Source organism: Zonotrichia albicollis, chromosome 6, assembly GCF_047830755.1.
Source record: "Zonotrichia albicollis isolate bZonAlb1 chromosome 6, bZonAlb1.hap1, whole genome shotgun sequence".
NCBI lineage: Eukaryota > Metazoa > Chordata > Aves > Passeriformes > Passerellidae > Zonotrichia > Zonotrichia albicollis.
In genome coordinates this window covers 42,885,707-42,905,992 of record NC_133824.1, presented here as the reverse complement: position 1 = coordinate 42,905,992, position 20,286 = coordinate 42,885,707, and the positions used below count along the sequence as shown (strand labels likewise).

Sequence of the window (20,286 nt, the reverse complement as noted above, 5' to 3'; positions counted from 1 at the left end):
AGTTTACTGAAGGTCACAGTATTTGCCACAAGTTCTCCCTTATTACAAGTTCCCTCTTATTACAGATTTTATGTTCAAATATGTCTGTTTACAAAGCAAAATAAAAAGACAATTATTCTTAAAAGTTTGGAGTCAAGAGGGTGTTGAATCTACACTTTGTGCAAAGTCTTCCTGCGCACATGGTAAGGTTTTTCATCGCAAATGCAGCTTGTTCAAAAATTGACAGAAATATTTGCATAATGCTAATGAAGCTGTCAAAAGGTAACTGTGGCATAGTACTACAACCACATCACTGCCAACTTTATAAATTCCTTGAAAGAGTAGAAACTTGTGTTCTTGTCTCATGCTAACTTAAATTGGAAAAAAAAAACCTTCACATTTTCATTGCAAAATGCCACCCAGGCTTTTATTTAAATACTGTCAGCAGCACAATACTTCATCTCATTGCACAAAAGCATGAAACACAATGAAACACAGAAATATCACACTGATACCCAAACATGTAAAAAACGAACTATATGCAGTAAATACATAAGAGAAACATTTTCAGGAATTTCCCTTAAGGCAGCAGTCAAAACCAAAATCCATCTAACTGCTAATGTTACCTCAGCCCATGTCAGCCTGCCAGCCCATCTCCAGCAGCTGCCTGTTTCACACACCCAGAATATAACCAATGAGCCTGCCAGTGTGGCATTATAAGTTAATGTGAGAACTAGAGGGGACAGTTTACTTATATAAGTATTAGGTTTAAAAGTCCTGCCTGGAGCAAGAGAACTAAATCTTTTATGCTTCCGAGAGAGACGCTTTCACGATAAAGAGGTTTTGGAGTAGTTTGGAAGGAAGTGTTAAAGTTGGAAGTTCTGTCTCTTCTCCAGGATGGGTCGGCCCTTATGGGTCATGATGCTGCTTCTGTACATTCCTTTGGAACAAGGTCTATACATCAGTGCTCCAACCTGCTCCAGAAAAGCTGCATTTCCCATGTGCTGAATACAGAGAGGGACTTATCTATGTCTAGAAGAGGCAAATGAGGAGATGCCAGCTGCCTGTAAAGGTTTTAAGATGGGACACATCATATGCCAAAGTGTTTCAGTGGCAGCGGGGATTTTCTTTGCAGGAGAATGGAATGAGCCCAATTTTGAAAAATAAATTTTACAATTAAATCATAATAGAGCAGGGAAACAAAGGAATTGGTTGTTAGCTGCAGTTTTATTCTCTACATGCCATTTTAATAAATTTTGGGATATGACACTTGGTGGTTTACTGTTAGCTCACTCAAAACAAATGAGCGCACAAATAAAAGACTAAGTTAGTTCACGCTCCCTGCCTTTAGCAACCTGAGGGACAAAATGGAACAACAGAAATGAAGTTATCCTTGTCCTCTGGACTTGGACATCCAAGCATCTGGGAGACTGAAAAGTCCTTCCTTGGCTGAAAAGAACGTGGAGTGGGAGTGCTAGAGCAGCAGCAGGAGATGTGTGACGAGTTCCCACCCTGGGGCCAGGATGCAGCACCTGACACAGGGCACAGGGGCACTGGCAGGGGCCCAGAGGGAAGGGATGGACACTGCAGGGCTGACAATCCTGCCATGTTTATGAGCTGTAAGCTCCAGGAAATGTTCCACATAGCCCTCATAGTTCTCTGCCTTCAGACTTAAACGCACACGGGTGCACACTCACACCATCCCTTCTTAAATTTCCTTTGAGGTTTCCATGCACTGCTACTTTCCCCCCAGGAGCTGCTTCTCCCCACAGGCTCTGTGCTGCACTGTGCTCTGCCCTGCCATCCACAGAGGCCAAGTTGCATGCACTGGGCACAGTTTTGTCACTGCTTTGGGGAGACCATAGAGTGAGATGTACAATATTGACCAAGTGGTCTCACTGAAGTTATCGCTGATCTAAAAGATAAGATAAGGAGTTCATTACATATTCCCTGCTCTCACAAAAAGCACCATTTCCAGGTCCAATGGGTCACTTATCACCTCCTTTGAGGCCTATAGCTGTACTTGTAATAAGATTAACAAAAAGAGATCTCAGATAGTGCTGAATAAATAGTCAGCTTGGGTAAAAAAAAAAAAAAAAGATAAATTCCAGAATATAACTTCTTTTGACTCTGAAGAGACAGAACACAGATCTGTTAACTGAGCCGAAGAACAAAATGAGAAGTCCCTTGTAAATCTGGATTTATACACACATGAACACATGTGTAGATACATAAATGTATATGTCTATGTGTACATATCTTCTTTCATCTATACAGTTCTTACATATTGTATTCAAGCCCTAACTGTGCAAAGAGAATGTGATCCATCCTTGAGCCTTTTTTCCCTGTGCCCTGTTGTCCAGATGTAAGCTGTGAAACACATCCAAGTTCCTTAGAACGGGGAGTGTCGAGCCAGGCAGTTCAGGCTGAGCTGTTCCAGTTATCACTCCATTGAAAACGAAAAACAAATTCAAATAACAGAGGCTGTGTTTGATTCTGGATCTTTCTGGGTTTTCTGTCTCTAGTTCCCACCCCCACAGCCTCACCTCTCTCCTACCCTTCCCTACTTACCATAAAGTTATGATGCCCTTTGCTATAATAATGAATGGAATTCCCAGATTATTATTTTAGGGGCTTAAGCGATTCTCAGTGGTTTTCATGTGTTTAGCACTTATACAAAGAGGCTTTTTCATATGTCTTTCAGCAAATATACAAATAGGCTTGTAGTCAGTATCCATTTTAATAGTTTCACCAGATAGTCATATTTATTTTCAGAGATTTTTTTTTTTCCCTCATTGCATTTTTGCATCACTCTGCATGCAGCTGTACTACATGTCCAACTACAAACCTGGACCTGGCATCAGCAAGCAGAATATCTCCATCCTTAAAGTAATGTTTTTATACAAAGATTTATACCTGTACAACGCTCATTGCACAAAACTCTAAATGTATAAAAGAGCAAGACTGTTGGAACCTCTCTTCCTCTTCCGTATGTTATTTATGTCCAAGTAATCTCAGCTGAGAGCTTTCTGATGCTGTCACAATGGCCAGTTTTATATTGGACATTTTTCCCAATACAGATGTGCAGCTATTTGCCTTTTCTTTACCTCTCTGTAAATGCCACATGGACAGAAATCATTGAGTCACCAGATCATACATTTATTTTTCTGATATATTATGCTGTTTGATGTCATGTTGACATGTAATTGATGTTGGTTTTGCTGTTTTTTGGTCTTTGCTTTGTTTCTTGGTTTCAATAAAAAGAGAATTTAAAAAAGGCTGTAGAGTGATGACTTAAGGCACTGACAGACATGAACATAGTATGCATCTCTTTTATGATGTGCTGCTGAGTAAATGGGTATATTTCTAGCTTTAGATAACATATAGGAGACCTCTGAATTTTTACTGTATAGTGAAGTATTTGTACAAGCCTAGCCTATAACCTCAAAAGAACTTTTTTCACTCACAAGAAGTACATACAGAACGTGCTTTCAATAAGGGCTTAACCCGTGATTTAAGAGTCAATAAAGAAAGATTTTCCATAAAGAAATGGGAAAGCAACAATAGAAATAAAATACAACATACCAAAGATTATATATTTTCCATCAGCACAACAGTGTCTTTGTACAGTAAAGAGCAGAAGGGGATGATTAATAGTAAAATGGTATATATGTCAAAAGAAAAATAAATGCAATTTAGACAAAGTACACACTTATTAACAGAGAACATCATTTACAGTTATTCAGATGGGAGGAAGGCAAGGATGAAACTAGCAGAGAATCTATTTCACAACATGAAGTCACATTCATCTTGGTTCAGGCTTCCCCCCCTCTACAGCTGCAAAATAAAAATACTGGTGAAATCCTTGCTGATATAAAATTAATGCCTAAGTACCCAGCAACTTCAGCAGAATCAGGATTTCACTCAAGATATTTTAAGGTGCAGCTTTACTAGGCAGACCTCGAGGATCACCAGTGGGAATGGGTGCACACTCCCACTGCAGTCACCACCAGCTCCAGCAGCCTTGGCACCAGACCTTCCTAAAGGGGACCCGAGGCTGTGGAGTGCTTCCCACTCATCCTCCTTCTGAAAGGCCAATAACAGGGGCAAGAGATGCCTGGGGCTCTCACAGGTGCTTTTACCAGGCACTGGGTTTTGGGGCGTGGGGAGGAAGGGAGGGATGGAGGCACTTTAAAACAAGCCCAGAGACCTGGTTAACCTTAAACCAGTGAAAGACAGATTAAGGTGCCTGATGGACCAAACGTCTGCCCAGCACCTACCAGAAAGCTGCCACCTGAGACCAACTGAAAGGTTGAACAGGAACTAGTCCAGCATGGCAATACACTGTGAGAAGATTTTGGGAATGTTCCCTCTAGATTTGCCAGCAACTTCATGAAAACAACCAGACGCAAACTTAGTATTGCAAACATCCCAAGTTTTGAGCTAGAAAGACAGAAATATGCTATCAGCTCATAACACTCTCTGCAGAACCACAGGGCCCCCTGAAGGTGCCCCAGCAGTGTGCCAGTCCAGCCTGTTTGTGGAAAACACCTTCCACAATGAAATGCAATTATCACTAAATATATGAAAAATGGGAAAGTACAAAACAGAAGGAAAATTACCATTTCATTCTGCATGTAAGAAACATTCAATATGCTATCTCCATAAACTCTGCCCACAGTGCTCTAGTATTTCCAAATAAACCAACCCAAAATAAATATGTTTTTAGAAGGCAGGGAAGAAAGGTAAATTTTAAACAAAGAATAAAGTTTGGAGAAATTGCAAATTAAAAACCAACAAAGTTTAAAACATACATTTTTGTTCCATATTAATTCTAGAAATTTCTACCACTGCTACTTTGCATACATAGTTACACACACAAAATGGGAAAGAGAAACAAAAGAGAAGGGTTATAACTCCCCAATAATTACCTGGGAAAGAGCCTTACTCTCCTGATATATGGTCTCAGTAGAAACCAAACATGGAATTAAAGTCTATATTTCTTAATATGCATGGGTTTAGGGCACATGAGACAGAAACACGGTCAAAGTGGTGGATCTGAAATATACTTCTCAAAACACCCATTCTCAAAGCTCCTTTTCAACTACCTCTCTCAAAATCATAAGATGTCCCAAAAATATTTTGATTATGGTCTAATCTATTCTGTGTGACCCTGGCAGAAATGATTCTTTGCAACTCTGGCAAGTTTCTTTCTCTACCACTTTTGTGAAATGAATGACTCCTTCGATTTGCAAGGAAGTTCTCAGGCTCTCTGCATTATAGGACTATTATTATCAGAACTCATTGAGCTCTTGCTGTGTTCACAGATTTAAATCTGAAAGCCAGAAATTATAAACATATACCTCATTCAAGATAGAACACGCAAGCACACATTATACAAATTATTTCTGTAGTGTACATTATAGCTACAAAAAGAATGACATCAGGAAACTTTATTAGCATCAGACAAGAGCCTCAAATCCTAAATCAGCTCACACAATTTCTCTTTTTCTCAACTCCCTTTGATTTTTTTTTTTGCCTATTAAAGCCAATTGCTATATAAGTTAGTGCTTGATGCTCTTGAAGTCACACAGAAATTTACCCATCATGTTAACCTGATATAACATTTATATGGCAATTCAATGGAATACCACAGCCACCACATATGCATTGCCCAAATTGCCTGCCATCCTATTATTTTAATCCCAGTCATCAATTGTCTTCAGGATTTTGTAGTTTTTTAAAACAGGTATTTCTGCACCTTCTAACCAAACTTGAAGGTTGTCCGCAGTGCAGGACATGAATGGAAACATTTAAACAGAAATGTTCCAATGTATTCCCAGCAAAAAAAAAAAATCATCAGAAAGATAACAGAACTCAAAACTTAACTGAGCATTCCCACTTTCTAAAATTTTAGGTGTAAAATAACACTGCATCAATAAGGCCAAGAAATTCTCTCTATGAATGAAAGAATTGGAAGACATGAGCAGGTCAAGGAAATACATAAGAATGAAAGGTATAAAAGGAGAGAAAATTGTAATTACATCATGAACAAAGTCAATAAAATAACTCCCTATCCTCCCTTCAAAATCCCAGAGTAGTATAGAAATTATTTGCAATATTATTATCACTTTAACAACACTACAATACACATTTTATTACCAATCCATTCCCTGTAATTCTACGAACTATGAGGTAAATTGTGATTCCCACAAAAGCGTGCATCTAAATTACACACAATAGTCTCACTAAAGAGTATCCAGGCTTTTAGGAAAGTTCCAAGGAGATGATCTGATTTCAATCCTGTCATACTTTTAAGCAAATGTAGATTGACTTAAAGTAAACATTGCAGGAGGGAGCTCATGCTCCAGGCTTCACCAAGCAATCAGCAAGGCATCTGACACGCTACAGAAAACCTGCAAAACCCAGCAAATAAATCTTGTAACACCCATTCAGTACCCTACGAAGCACACAGTGGGGAGCTGACACATTATTAACTGACTGTAATTTTCACAAACTGTAACATACTAAGAGCTTTATGACATACATGTGGTGAGATATATTTTTATCTATTATAAATGCCCCTGTTTTCAAAGCGCATTAATCAAGATGCTTCGAATAAATCATTGGGTCATGTTTGTTTTTAAGTTAGGAGCATCAAAAATACTAAACATTACAGTAAGAAGGTATGGGAAATATCTCCATCTCGTGACTTCACTCTAACAAAATCACAAGCTTTTGATGATGCAGTAGTTATGTGTAAAAGAACAAAGGGACTGACTCAAGCAACAAAAAAGATAAACTTGGAACAGGCAATTGTCACAAAGTGGTGCTTCCCTTGAGAGTGGGGTTTTAAACTACACTACATTTTTATACAAACTTGCTTAAACTCCGTTCTTTCAATGAAAGTAAATCCACAAGGGACAATGCAGGTTCCAAGGAAGCTCTAATGCCATCCAGAGGGAAAGAATTGAAGATGATATGACACAGACATCAACTCTCAGCCAAAGCACCTTTCCTTTTGCCCTGGTGAGGATTTATACAACTTTATAGAGACAAACCTCACCTGTCTCTCTCAGGAACAGCAGAAAGCACTCCTGCAAGTGACAGATCACTGGCTTTTGAAGCCTTGCATTGTTCTGCCACACACAGGAATAACTTGAGGTCCCAAAGGTTCATAGAAGAAAATGGAACTTTGCCAACTCTCATTACTGCCTGCCAACCTGTAGATAATCTTCTTGTACTGTACTTCATCTGATACTTTGACATTTACAGCCCTTTACAATACTCAGCAGTTTCTATTTAAATAGAAGTAGACAAGATTAAAAAAAATAAACTTAAAGTAGAAAATACAGGCTAGATGTGAAAACTGAGAGCATTTTCCTCACTATTGTCCATTATTCTTTAATGTATCATTCTCTTGCTGCATGTAGGCCAAAAAAATAAATCCAATGTAAACACAAAAGGCAAATACCTTTTGAAGGCCAAGCAAATATTTGAAAAGCAAAAAAGAGATTCTGCTTTTATCTCCAGATCACCCTACAATTTAATGGTTAGTGGAGGGGGATTCTTTTCTCCTTTCTTTCTTTTCTTTTTCTCTTTAGTTCAGGGAATGCAGCAGGGGCAGGTCCACACCTCATACTCACAGAATGGTTATCAATCTATAAACCAGAATAATAGGATAACAAAGGTTGGGTAGCTATGCCACGTTTGTAATAGAGGGGAAAATTGGCACTATCCAAAGCCATAAGGCAAAAAACAAATGTATTAGAAGTCTTGATCCAGTATTATTTCTAAATTATGAAAATTACACGCTTGACCTTGTAATCTGATGTCTAAGTTATAAGCAAAGTGCAGGTGCCTGTATAAAGCTTAATGGTCTTTATGAGGTTTCATGAAATTAAATTAATACCACTCCATGGACGAGAGAGACTTGTGTCTTCAGCCATGACAATGGTATTAAATAGAACTGAAGAGAAAAAAGGAAAGATTATCTGTAAAACATTACCAGTGAGTCCACAATCACGTAGCAAGAAGAACAAATGACTGACAGTTTTCAAAAAAGTTTTGAGGTGGGTATAAATCTGTTGATTTATACCCAAAATGCAACAAGGCCCACTTTTGTTTTTGGTACCTCATTGCTAGTCCATGATTCTGAGGTCACCACAGAACACAAATGTACAGTAGTTCAATACTGATACTCTCAGGCCAATAGCAAATCTCTACCCATCACACACAACTCTCAGCAATTCCACAAAAACTCTGTATCATGTAATGAGAACTAGTGCTTTCTTAAACTGTATGTAAAAACTCCCTAAATTATCATTAAAATAAAGCCATCAGTGGTAAGGTTATTAAAAAAAAAAACTGGTGCAACTTCTGGGGTTAATCACTTGTCCACTGACTTCAAGAATGAAAGAAAACATTTCATATGGGTTCAAGCTGTAAAGTACGTGTACCTTATTATCTTTTACGGGACAGAAAAGTGATAAACACCTCTTATAATTAAAGAAGTCTGATCAGCAAAGCAAGATGAATACTAGAAAACAGAATTAATACTTGCTTAATCTTGTAAGGAACAAAGCTATTAAAAACCCCTATTTTCCAGCAAACACAAAAAAATCTAATTAAGCATCTGAAAGCTATTTTGATCAGGTTAATTTTCAGTTTTCACAATATAATATCACATGAGAAGATGATGGTATTCTACAGAAGATGGTAACAGAAACAATGAGGAAAGGAATTGCTCCAGACAACATCAATTAGGAGACACAAGCCCTTCACAGACTGCTACAGATGTTGCCACAAAGGTATTTTTTAAAGATTTTTCTCCTGAAATCTTTCTTAAAAAAAAAAAAAAATTTTTTTTAAAAATTGGCAAAAATATTAATAGTATCTCTATAAGAGATAGTATCTCTATAATAGATCTCTATAATCCCTAGAGACAACTTTAATAATATCTTAGCTAATAATTAAATATGTACAATGTCCAATTCTCTATTTGTTCAACAATAGAAATCCTGCAAGAGCAAGGTAGAACACAGCGATGGCCACGGGTCCATTGCCATGCTAAAACCTAAAACTGACCCATGCATTACACAAACAAAACTCCTACAAATGGCCTGGAAGAATCATCAGCACTCTCAAGTACTCCTGATATTATCAAGTAATTCTCAATAATTTTTGCTGATAGTGTATTAGTTCTCTAAATTATAGATTGTCATCTCTGTAGGTAGAATTACATGGAAGACACAGTATTTTTAAGCAAGTATGAAGCTTTGGACCAAATATAATTATGAAAATCACAGAGTATCACTGTGCACATGTACATTCGTGACCATTAGATGAACATATATGTTTAGCTATGTATTTGCATATGTAGAATGCATACAAATAATGGATGAAAGGGACTTGTACCATGTGTCTATGTATTTGTGTGCATGCTTATGCACACAGATACATAAATATGGAGGTAAAAGTTCTCTACCCTGCATATAATTATATGTTGTTTAGACTGACACACCTATACATAATATGGATGGAATTCACTATGCTAATTGTTAGTATTGAGAACTACAGTAATTGATATAGTGCTTGCTCACAAATTTTCTAAAGCAGGGATCTCTTCCCAATCTGGTTCTAAAAACAACATTGCATATCCACAAAGCAATATATTTTTTAACAACAAATAGTTTTTCTTTCAATTGCCACTGTATGATTCAGTCTCTAGATTTGGTTGGTATCAGTCAACTCATTTGGTGTAGTTCTAATAATTTTTGAAGAGGTATTTTATCATACTAGCACATTTTTTATACTAAAAGGGTTGCTTCAATGCTGGAGCTAAGGAAGCAAAATCAGAACATCACTCTTGATAAATTAAAATTTCTCAAACTTATATCATCATCTGTGACCTAAGGCATGCTGATTATACCCTTAAAAGATAATGAATGGTATGATGGGGGGGAAAAACATTTATAAAAAGGCTCAATAATTTATTTGCTTGTATCCAGCTTTCTTTCTAATTTATTCCCTGAAAACTTCAGTTTTAGGAAAATGCAAAAGTAACATTTCTCATGCAATGCAGAAAATATTAGTGATACTAGTAGATGAAGTAGTCACTTTTATTCATTACCCTCTTTGAAAGAAAACAAAAGAAAAGGAAAACAAAACAGCCAATAGCAGAGAGCAGGAGACAGAGGACCCAGTAACTCTGGATTCCATGTCACAGCTGTAGGGTGCAGAAGAGAATAACCCTAATGAAGTCCATATACTATCTTTAGAACTATATCAGTACAGCTCAAAGCAGACTCTGATCCTCCCTGAAACACAAAGCTGCTATTACTGATTATTGTTTTAGTTGACTTCGACATCAATTCCAAAACTCAGCTCTTTCTTTGCAATAGGAAGTCCAGGCAAGTATGCACTGACTGCCTAGATCTGAACCCTGACAAGCCAGGGAGGCTTATTATTCTGCTGCTTATAACACAGCAGCTCCCTTCCTAATAGGCATTTAGAACAAAACAATGTTTCTCTCCTGCAGGGTTTTATTTGGCTTTTAGATTAAACAACGCTCTAGGTTGGCAATCAGGTTTACCAGACAGTTGTCACGGGGTCAACCAGCAGCTACTTTGTTTTCCCACAGCCCTGCGCTCTCTAAGGTGGGGACAGTGTTAAACAGACTACAGCTGATGGGAAAAGTAGAAGGATGAACCTACAGCGTCCTAAAAATTATTTTTCCAAAGGAAAAGCGCTCTACTGAAAAAATCACAGACAAGAGAGATTCAGTATAAACCCTATGCATTACCTCAATAAATGCTAAAACCCTACCCTGGTAAAGCAAGAACAAGGACATTTGATATTTAGCGCACATTTTTCATGCAAAAAATTGGGGTGTATGCTTGTACATGTGGCTTTTTAAAATCCAAGTTATTATGGAGGTAGAACAATTCTTTAAATTGAAACTAGACAAGCACAGTCCTGATGAAAACTTTGCTTTGAAAAAATAAAAGAGCATAAACAATTAGGATCTGGCTACTGCAATGCTCCCTGAGGTTTAAACACATGTTAAATGCCAGGAAACTTGCACATGAGCATAAACTACTAGACAGCAGACAAACTGTTAGATAATTTTTACTTTATCCATTCCTGTTCAGAGGTAGAAAGGCCAAAAGGATGTGCAGCTGAAGGACCCAGCTTTGGCCTTCTCCCAGCACCACAGAGTTTGCTTGCTTGACCTACTGAAGCAGAAAGTGCCCTGAAAAAATCTCCACTTTGTTCTGAACACCCCTGTTTGCCTCCAACACTGAGCACCTGCACATCACAACCTCATCAGTAAGGTCTGTAAAGAGACCCGTTTTTGGGAAAACAGTCTGCTGTCCTTTGGCTCTCACAAACTTGGGTGATTACAGTCAAATAAATTTGCTGTGGGTTTTGTCTTGGTTGTTTGTTTTTCTGTGTTTTTTACTACCATTAAAACATTTGGCCTAAGGACCACAGGATAATTAATAACTACACCAACACTGATGTGGACTTGGAAAGAAATGCCAGCAGATTTTCCTCTGGCATCTACTAAAATGCACCCAAAAGCTGCGTAGTAAAGACAGGGGATTACATTTTACAGTTCTATGGGTGTTGTGTGCTATCATCCACTACAGCCACAGAACTCTAGTCAGAAGGTGAAAAATGACATGTGTTGGATTGCTCCAGGATTTAGTAGCTGAAAATAATGTGTCTTTGAGAATACACTGCTTCATGAGTGTGTCTTTTTAAAAAACTACTGGACTATGCTGGGTGTAATAAGGAACACATGTAACTCCTACTTCAGATGAGGAAAAAAAAAGGAAAGAAAATGTTTTCCTTTAGCAGCATGTGATTCAATTAACTCTTTAGGCTCTTCTCTTTTTGCAGCTGTTGAAAATATAATTATTTTCCAAAAGACAGCAAAAATAATAGCCCCAAAGGCAAAATGAAGTCTTATAAGATTTTTCTCTGTTATCAGACGCGGATCAAGTGCTAATAAACACCTATATACCTAAACAGCTCTTTTGAAACACATGGAACATTACAGAGTTTGCAGAAAGCAAAACCCACAAGACACTAGGCCTGTTTTATTCTGATATTTAGGTTGGGTTAGTTCAACTTGTCTTTTCAGCCCTAGCATTTTACAATTTATTTTCTTCTAGGAGAGTTCTGTAATTCTATGTTCTCTCTTTAGTATCTTGTAGAGATAGACACCTGTATGCATGAAAATGCCCTGAATTTGTCCTTTTTCCATGACACAACTTCTACATAATTTTATATCTGACCACTCTATGCTGCTGGTGCTCCATAAGGACTCTGTAAAAGCTGGAGTTGTTCTTGAGCTCTTTTGGTAACATTACAGCAAGGCTAAGCACCACCTGCACCATATTTATCTACTTGTTTATGAAAGACTTTCCCCCTCATTGTGTGGATAACTGACCTTAGCCATAGCTAATAAGAGATGAGCTTCCTTGAACTATGCAGCTTTACAATGAATCTTATCAAACACCTCAGTGTTATCCATAGAGCTTCAATGAGCTCCTGATGACCTGAAACACGCTCCCTCTCCAGTACTGTCACCACAGACAAGGTGTGGTCCAAGAAACAAAAATAACCTGGCCCAAACTTTGCTTTGGCCATCTGTTTGTGTAGACAAGCTTCTTCCTGGCTACTATCAGGTTGTTATAAAGTAGAGAATCAAGCAACATACAGATATTTATGCTCCACCCTCCACACCATCTCAGCTTACTGCACCAACCATGTCACGGCAAGAACGGCTTGCTTGCTGCAGGCTAACTGCTTCTGCAGCCTCCCCTGAGTGCAGCTGTGTTTCCAGATGTGTGTCTAGTTAGTCAGAGACCTCTGGAGTTTCATGTCTCCTTGACATTAAGCCTTTAAACAGGTTGGGATCTACACAGTCTGCGTTGAAGAAAATACAATTTTACTTAACATGAACACCCTGCTCAAACTAGTTCCAGTAAATCAGATGATGTTCTTATCAACCTATTCCAGACACGTCTAACTTTTTTGGTCAGGTTTTTATTTTTCTCCTTTTTTTTTTCCTGTAATACACAACTGAGAACAGGAACTGGCACAAAAGCAGTGGTGCCAGCTAAATTGCTTTCTAGGGGGACATTTTTCCCAGGTTACGCTATTGTGTTGTTGAAACAAGTCACTGGAATGGACACAAAAACCCCAGAGTTTCTGCTTGATATCTTTTGTTTCTATCCTTTGCTTAAGAACATTACTTTTATCCCAGTTGATATAAATAATAATAATTAAAATAACAGCTAATTTACACTGGTTTATAGCTGAGGGGGATCAAGACTGTTTCTGTTCATTTGCTGGTTTAGGATTCTGTCAATAAGCTAATGCTTACAATTAATTTTAAAATGAACCAGTTGAACCAGTACAGTGCTACAGCTCAAGTGTCAACTACATATATACATGAAACACAATAAATCCTGGAGTACTACTTCAAAATCCAACCAATTTGTCTAATTTGTGGGTTAGTACACACATAAGTAATATAATCACCTTAATCATTCCAAATAAGCATACAGAGAGTTTCATTTTGTGCTTTACTTTCTCCCCAGCAGCTCTATACTAGTTGTTCCTGATGATGTTCCAAGCAGAGCATTCCTAAGAGTCACTCGTGCAGGAAAACAGTTGAGTTAAACTCAAGTTGCCAGCTGTTTTCTAATTTTAAGTTTAGCTCTCCCATTCTGAAGGAAGCACTCCTCTCCAATACTAGTTAAAAGAGCTTACCTAATTTAACTTTCATTTTTTCCTTAAACATCTGGGAAATTTCATTTCTCTAATCAGTTTCTTACTTTCCTCCACTAATTACAATCTTGTTTTTTTCTACGTATATCATTTCCTGTGTGATAATTTTTTCATCATTGGGTTTCTTGCTCTTTATATATTTCCTAGATGCCGGTGATCAAACTCGGAAAATGCAGCTTATTTACGTTATCCCCGTTCTTCCTTAAAATACTCTGCTAAAATGTGCCTCCGGAAGTTATTTGCCTCTATGTATATCTGACTATTTAGCATGGCTCCCAAAATGCCCTGATATTTGTTGCCCTGACAGCTCAGTCGTCAGCAAATTCTAGGACTTTAGTTGACTCTAACGTGGTGAGACGGCCTTCAGAGGACTTGGCCACCAGCTGTCCCCGTGCTCGAGGAGGCCAAAGTCACACGCGACGCAATGACGCTGTCAGACAAACGCCACTCCTCCCTTTCACTTTCCCCCTGCCTCTTCTTCCTTTCTCTTTCTCCTTCACCTCAGGCCATATCTTATTCCCATTCCCAAAATTAGAAGGTTTCTTCTTCCTTTCTCTACAGGTCATGAAAAGTTACCCCATAGAACTACATTGCTAGAGGGGTTCAGCCTTTAAATTTGGAATGCTTTAGGTTTAACCCATGTTTTCCCTCTTGTATCACCACAATCCCTTTCAGACAGCTTTCAGGCTGTTTCATACATAACAGGCTAAAATCTGGACTCTCTTTCACCAACTCAGATACTGCTGTCATATGGTGTACATACTGAATTTCATTCTACAAGCAAATCAGGATTTTTTAAGTGCTACTAATTGAAGTAACAGCACACAACTAGGAAAAGTTATCAAATGTTGAACACAGACTTTCTAATTTCCACAGTACTAGACTATCATCTAACATTTTTACACAGCTTCTACAATAAGCTAAATAGTAAAGACTACATTGGAAAACATAAATGGTTATCATATCTATATATTAGTATCAGGGGCAGAAATTTAAAAGTTTTCCCAAGATAGGGCTTTGAGCTTTTTTAAAAAATTACCAAAATTATGAGATTGTATTCAACTAACCTAATAGTTTCATTTGCATTTCTCTGTAAAAACACAATGGAATGTTTACCAAACATCTATTTTTTTCTAACCCCAGATCATAGATTTTTGAAACCCCACCAAAACAAAAAAAAAAAAAAAACAAAACCAAAAACTTTTAACAAACAGAAATGTGTTCACAAAATCAAAACAAACATAAATAAATAAATAATTCCTACAGTGTGAAAACTGAAATCTAATAACTCTGAATGAAAGAGCTCTACAACATAAAAGTTCCTGTAAACCCCACAATATGTCCAAGCATGACTAAAGACAGACTTACATAATATATTAGCTTGCAATTGCAAAGGACTCCTCAGGTTCTGTAATCAGTTCTCACCCTTAACCGCAAACCAGGAAAGAATTGCAATGATATTTCACAGCTACATACACTGCGTAGCTCAGAAATATGGCTTAGAAATGTATCTTCTTACCAAAGTTAAACACAAGTTTAATTTCTTTCATTCATTTGAGGAAACTGAGGATCAACATATGCTGTTTCACATGCTGATACTTTAAGTAAAATAACAAAGATTCTTTTAAAAACTAAACTCTCTTATAATGAAAAGCAGAAAGAAAATATTTTGTTCCTTTGAGAAGATGATTAGCTTACCTGGTTTTGCCATTCCACACCGACAGCCCGAACAATATTATCAGCTCTTCAGGTACTAATTCTTGCTAACTGGAAGGATATTTTCTCTCTTGCTGGATTAATAATCAACTTTCCTGATAGTTCATTTGTAATTCTCTGCTGGTTAACCCTTTGCAGGGCTCCCATTCTGAATGAAGCAGCCTACACTCCTTGGCTCATTGTAATACAAAAATAACAAAACACAGGCTAGCAAATAAATAAGAACTAAATAGCAAGCTAAAGAGAAAAATTAAGAATATATTACCTTAAAAACTAAAAGCTTACAAACACTTAAAACAAGATTTCCTTTCTCTGAAAGACTCTAATTACTTAACCTAGTTGCTGGTAAAACAATGCATCAACAACCTGGGAGCTGTAAAGTCCAATGCCTCATACGACTGCAGGCTCCCAGGAAGCCACAGCTCGACCTCTCATCTTCAGCCAACCAGCAAGTATGACACATGCCTGCCTAATTCTGAAAATAACATCTTTTATTAGTGAATAGTGTGCTGAGAAATTGCCACAGTTATCAGTTTGTGCAAGGCCACCCATCTGTGTTGTCAGAAAGCAAGAGCAAGAGTGGCCAGGAGTAAAAATGAGATAAGAGAGGCCCAGAATAGCCAAAAAGGGGAGTTCAAATGAGGTCAGAACAGTTTAAGATGGGATACCTAAAAATTATACATAATTTTTATTTTCAAGTGTAAGAGTAGTATATTACATATATGTTATCAATTTCAAAAAAAATTCAATACAGCTCTAGCAGCTCTGTTGTGAAATGAGTAAAAATATTATAAAACAAACCTGGTAAAAGAGTTCAGAGATCTCATATAAGAAAGTGGAACATTCTGGAAATGCTTACCTAGAGAAATTAGGAGATATGTGATGGACCTTGGGACATGCTTTAATTGTGGACAGAGGTAAGAGGAAAATAAAAATAAACTTGTTGCACAGATGACTAAGGCATAATACTACAAAAATAGGGAAATAATAAGAGAGGGGGAAAATGTCTTTCTGAAAAACAGTAAATTGGAGGTTTGGATGCTCTTGGAAAAATATAAGAGGTGACAGCTCTATTCACTAACAGAAATGCTTTCCTTATGAACTCTGCTATAGCTGTTTTATTAAATAATATGGCAGTAGTTCTGTTTTTCCCTTAAAACAAAGACACAGGGTCTCTTAAAGCTTCTGCATAAAGACTTTAAAGATGAGACTTTATCTATTTCCTTTTGCATAAGAGTAGTCCTAAAGCTAATCTATTTTTACACAACTATAGGTCTCTGCTCTCTGTTCAGCAGTGCTTAATACAGTTTGCTGTAAACTTTCAGCAATATGCGCTGTAGAATTTATGATAAAATGCTGTAAAGTTTTGAAGCAAATTTATTTCATATTTATAGCTAATTTTATTCTGTGTTTGAAGGAAAACCTTTTAGGAATGCCAATAATGTGAGAAAGCTACAACAACTGAATTTATTGTTAAGCATCACATCAGTGGTACTCCTGGGGACTCCTCTTCATGGGAAGAAAGCTTAAACAACATTTTCTAACACATTGGATTGCTTCCCAGAGATGTGATGGCCTACAGAGGCAGTGCTGAACAAAGCAGGCTGAAATAGTAAGTCTGTAAACAACCCTCTTCAGAGGACGGCCACAAATAAGTGCAACTTTGTTTAATAAAGGCGAATTATAGTTATCTTTTGTTCTGTAGTAGGTGCATTATCTTTCTCTCCTGTTCCACCTGACTAAACTGGTAGTATCTTTTCTATCACCTGACTGAGTAGTTGGCTGGAAATAATGGGACCAAACAATCCACTATTGTTACCAGAGACAATGACCTTTCATGTCCTTGGAGCTCGCCATGACCTTTCATCTTTCCTATCCTCCAATGGTCTCCTCTAACAACTAAAACTGCACCCTGTTAGGCTGAATTCCAGATTGTCATAAAAAGCCCCTTCCTTTCGAAACAAAACCAATTTTTACACCAAGGTGGTGGAGAAACACAGGTCCATTGTTCCCGCACAGATGGAAGTTAGAGTTACTAAGGCAACAGCTCTAATCCCTCTTTTTACCACCTTTTTCACATCATTGGCCTATCAAGTGTGCTACCTTTTAACTCATAAGCTCAAAAGCTGGTAGTCTAACTGACTGCCCTAATTAGCTACGATTTTCACAGTACAGACAACATGATGAGCTAATCGAAATTTGCAAAATAATGACGTACCTCCAGCAAATATTCCTCCTCCTGAGGCCCAGTCTTAGAATAACAATAATGAGACCATTATTAGAGGAGGGCATTAAAATGCTGCACTGCTGCTAAACAGAGAACTTAATTGTTCTGGTCTTGTCCATTGAATCAACAACCTATTGTTGTGGACTTGAAAAATAAAGGACTGGAGAATGGGTGCCATAATGATTGGTCTGTGCTGCCATACCAGCACTCTGTAGAATTGTTTTCCTTTTGAAACTCTTGATGGACTAGTAGTTTTGTTTAAAAGTAATATAAAAGCCAATTGTCTGGATAAAAAGTCCTATTTATTGAAATCTTTAGAAGCAGTTGCATGGATTTGTTCATGACCCCCAAGATAAAAACATAGGGACCATAATAATGCTATTTGTGGCGACCACTGCCTGGAGTGACACTGCTTGTAGATAACGCTGTGCTGTCTGGCTACTGCAAAAGGAAGGAAGGCATTTCCTTTGGAGACAGAAATCATGGCAGAAGGTCAAATAGTGGACAGACCCAATTCATCTGTAAAAATGAGGACGTTTTATTTAAAAAAAAAAAGGCCAAATAAGTTTGGTCATTTATAATTCAGGGCTTAGGACAAACTGATGAAGGTGTCTCTGATCAGTCACAACACAGGACTTTTTTTGCTAATTAGTTTTTAGATATTAAAAATGACAGACCTTATTTTTTTCTTTGCTTCTATAGAATTACACCCTAAATTTTGTCTTTGGGAAACTGAATAATATACACCTGGAGATGCAGTGACTGAATTGATGCAAATTTTAGCTTACTATTAGCTTTGGATAGTCTTTATTTAAAACTGGGACTGGGAAGAAGAAACATCTAAAATCTCTGACATATCTTTTAATCTTGGGGGATTTTTCATTTTTTAGAAACTAGAACCTACAGTTTTCCACAAATATTTAAAACAAACATGGTCTAGAGAACAAATACTGTCCCAAATCAAAAAATCAGTTTTATTACATAAAAGCATTGTTAATTAACACTATCCTGGATCCCTCTCTTAGCTTTCACAGCAATAGGACAGTTGAAAACATAAGCAACAATAGATTTACACTTTGGAATGCAAACTAAAATAAAATCCAATTGGGTTTTTATAGTTACGCCTCTTAATGCGTCTTTCTACACACAAATTGCTCAAAATAAAGCTATGACTCTAGATGAATATAAACAATGAAAAACTGTAACATTTGGGCTTCCAAGAATTTCCATTGATAATTTGCTATTGATTTCAATGGGAAAAAGTTTAGGGTTTAATTTTTCTCATTTCTATGAACATATTTTAAAATCAAATTGAGAAAAATGATTGTGAAAAGGGAAAAAAAAATAGGAGAGGAAAACTTAGAGGCTAACCCAAAAGGTATTTTCAGCAGTTCTAGGAACTGTTCATAAAATAAAATAAAAATTCTTACATGCATTTGCAGAACACCTTTTCTTTAAACTCCTTTCTTTTGTAAATTGAAAATGCCTAATATAAAGTAGTATTAAATTGTAAATAAGACCTCTTGCTTGATTCAATCCATGCTTTGCTTCATTTATCTTCATCTTGTTAGGCTAAATTAATTAACAATCTCTGTGTTGCACACTTTCTCTTTTCATTACATCAAATAATGGCCTGGATATGGGAGAAAACCCTCACCACAGGGATCTTGAAACACTACCTTGAGGAAGAGTCTCTTACATATGCATTGCTTTAGCAATATTAACTAGTTGGATGTTATGACATTTATTAAATAGATCCTTCAATCTTTCACTGCTGTAAAATAATTGTTCTGATTTTGTGAGAAACAAAAATGTTTTTTTTAAAAATCAGGGGCTTGCAGATTTTGTTTACTATTTGTGAGCCACGAGTACTAAAAAGAAAGAAAATACCTAAATAGCTTTAATCAATTTTTTATTTAATATAAAAAAACTGCAACTTGAATACAATTTCTGGCCAGCCATGTATACAGTCCCAAGCATATTAATGTGTCAAATTACTCAAACCAAGTTGCCATATCATCTGTTTGTGAATGTTCTGTATGTAATTAATAGAGTGTCTGAGACAGTTTCATGGGTAAATCTGGTTATTTAGATATTGTAATGGGGAGCAATGTGCTAAACTATTAGGCAAGTTTTCTTCCTTTAACCTACATTATGGCATCTAGAGCAAAAGGACAAAACAGTAAAGCCTTTTTTAATCTCACCCTGATCAAACAACCCTCTTTCTCCAATCACAGCTTTGTGCGTGATATCTTTCTGCTAGTGTTTCTTATTTAATTAAAACAGACACTGACAGAAGGACATGGATTAGGACTGTAATGATGCATTTACTTAGATTAATCGGAGGCTCCTTTTGGAGTAATGGCTTAAACAAAGAACAAAAGGAAATTGTTATGAAACAGCCTTTTATCCCAGGCAAAGGTCAAATTATGAGGTTTTTAATTTTGTCAGCCTCTGTTATATTGGACCTTTCTACTGGAACATGAGAAGTGCTTCTCTCCCCTTCGCCCCCAAGCCAAGCCAGTTATTATAATATAGCCATTAAAGCTGCAAATTAA

The 20,286-nt window shown here is 37.0% G+C and overlaps 1 protein-coding gene across 7 annotated transcripts in view; it reads right to left on the bottom strand.

Moving 5' to 3' along the window:
* Positions 1-20,286, bottom strand: part of SOX6 (SRY-box transcription factor 6) — a 369,248-nt gene that overhangs the window by 244,701 nt on the left and 104,261 nt on the right. The window contains exon 1 of one of the 7 annotated variants that reach the window (XM_074543382.1): positions 15,868-16,161. The exons of 5 other annotated variants lie outside the window; for them this stretch is intronic. The gene's annotated coding sequence lies outside the window, so the exon portion shown is untranslated. One more of the 7 variants, XM_014266737.3, reaches the window with a different exon arrangement.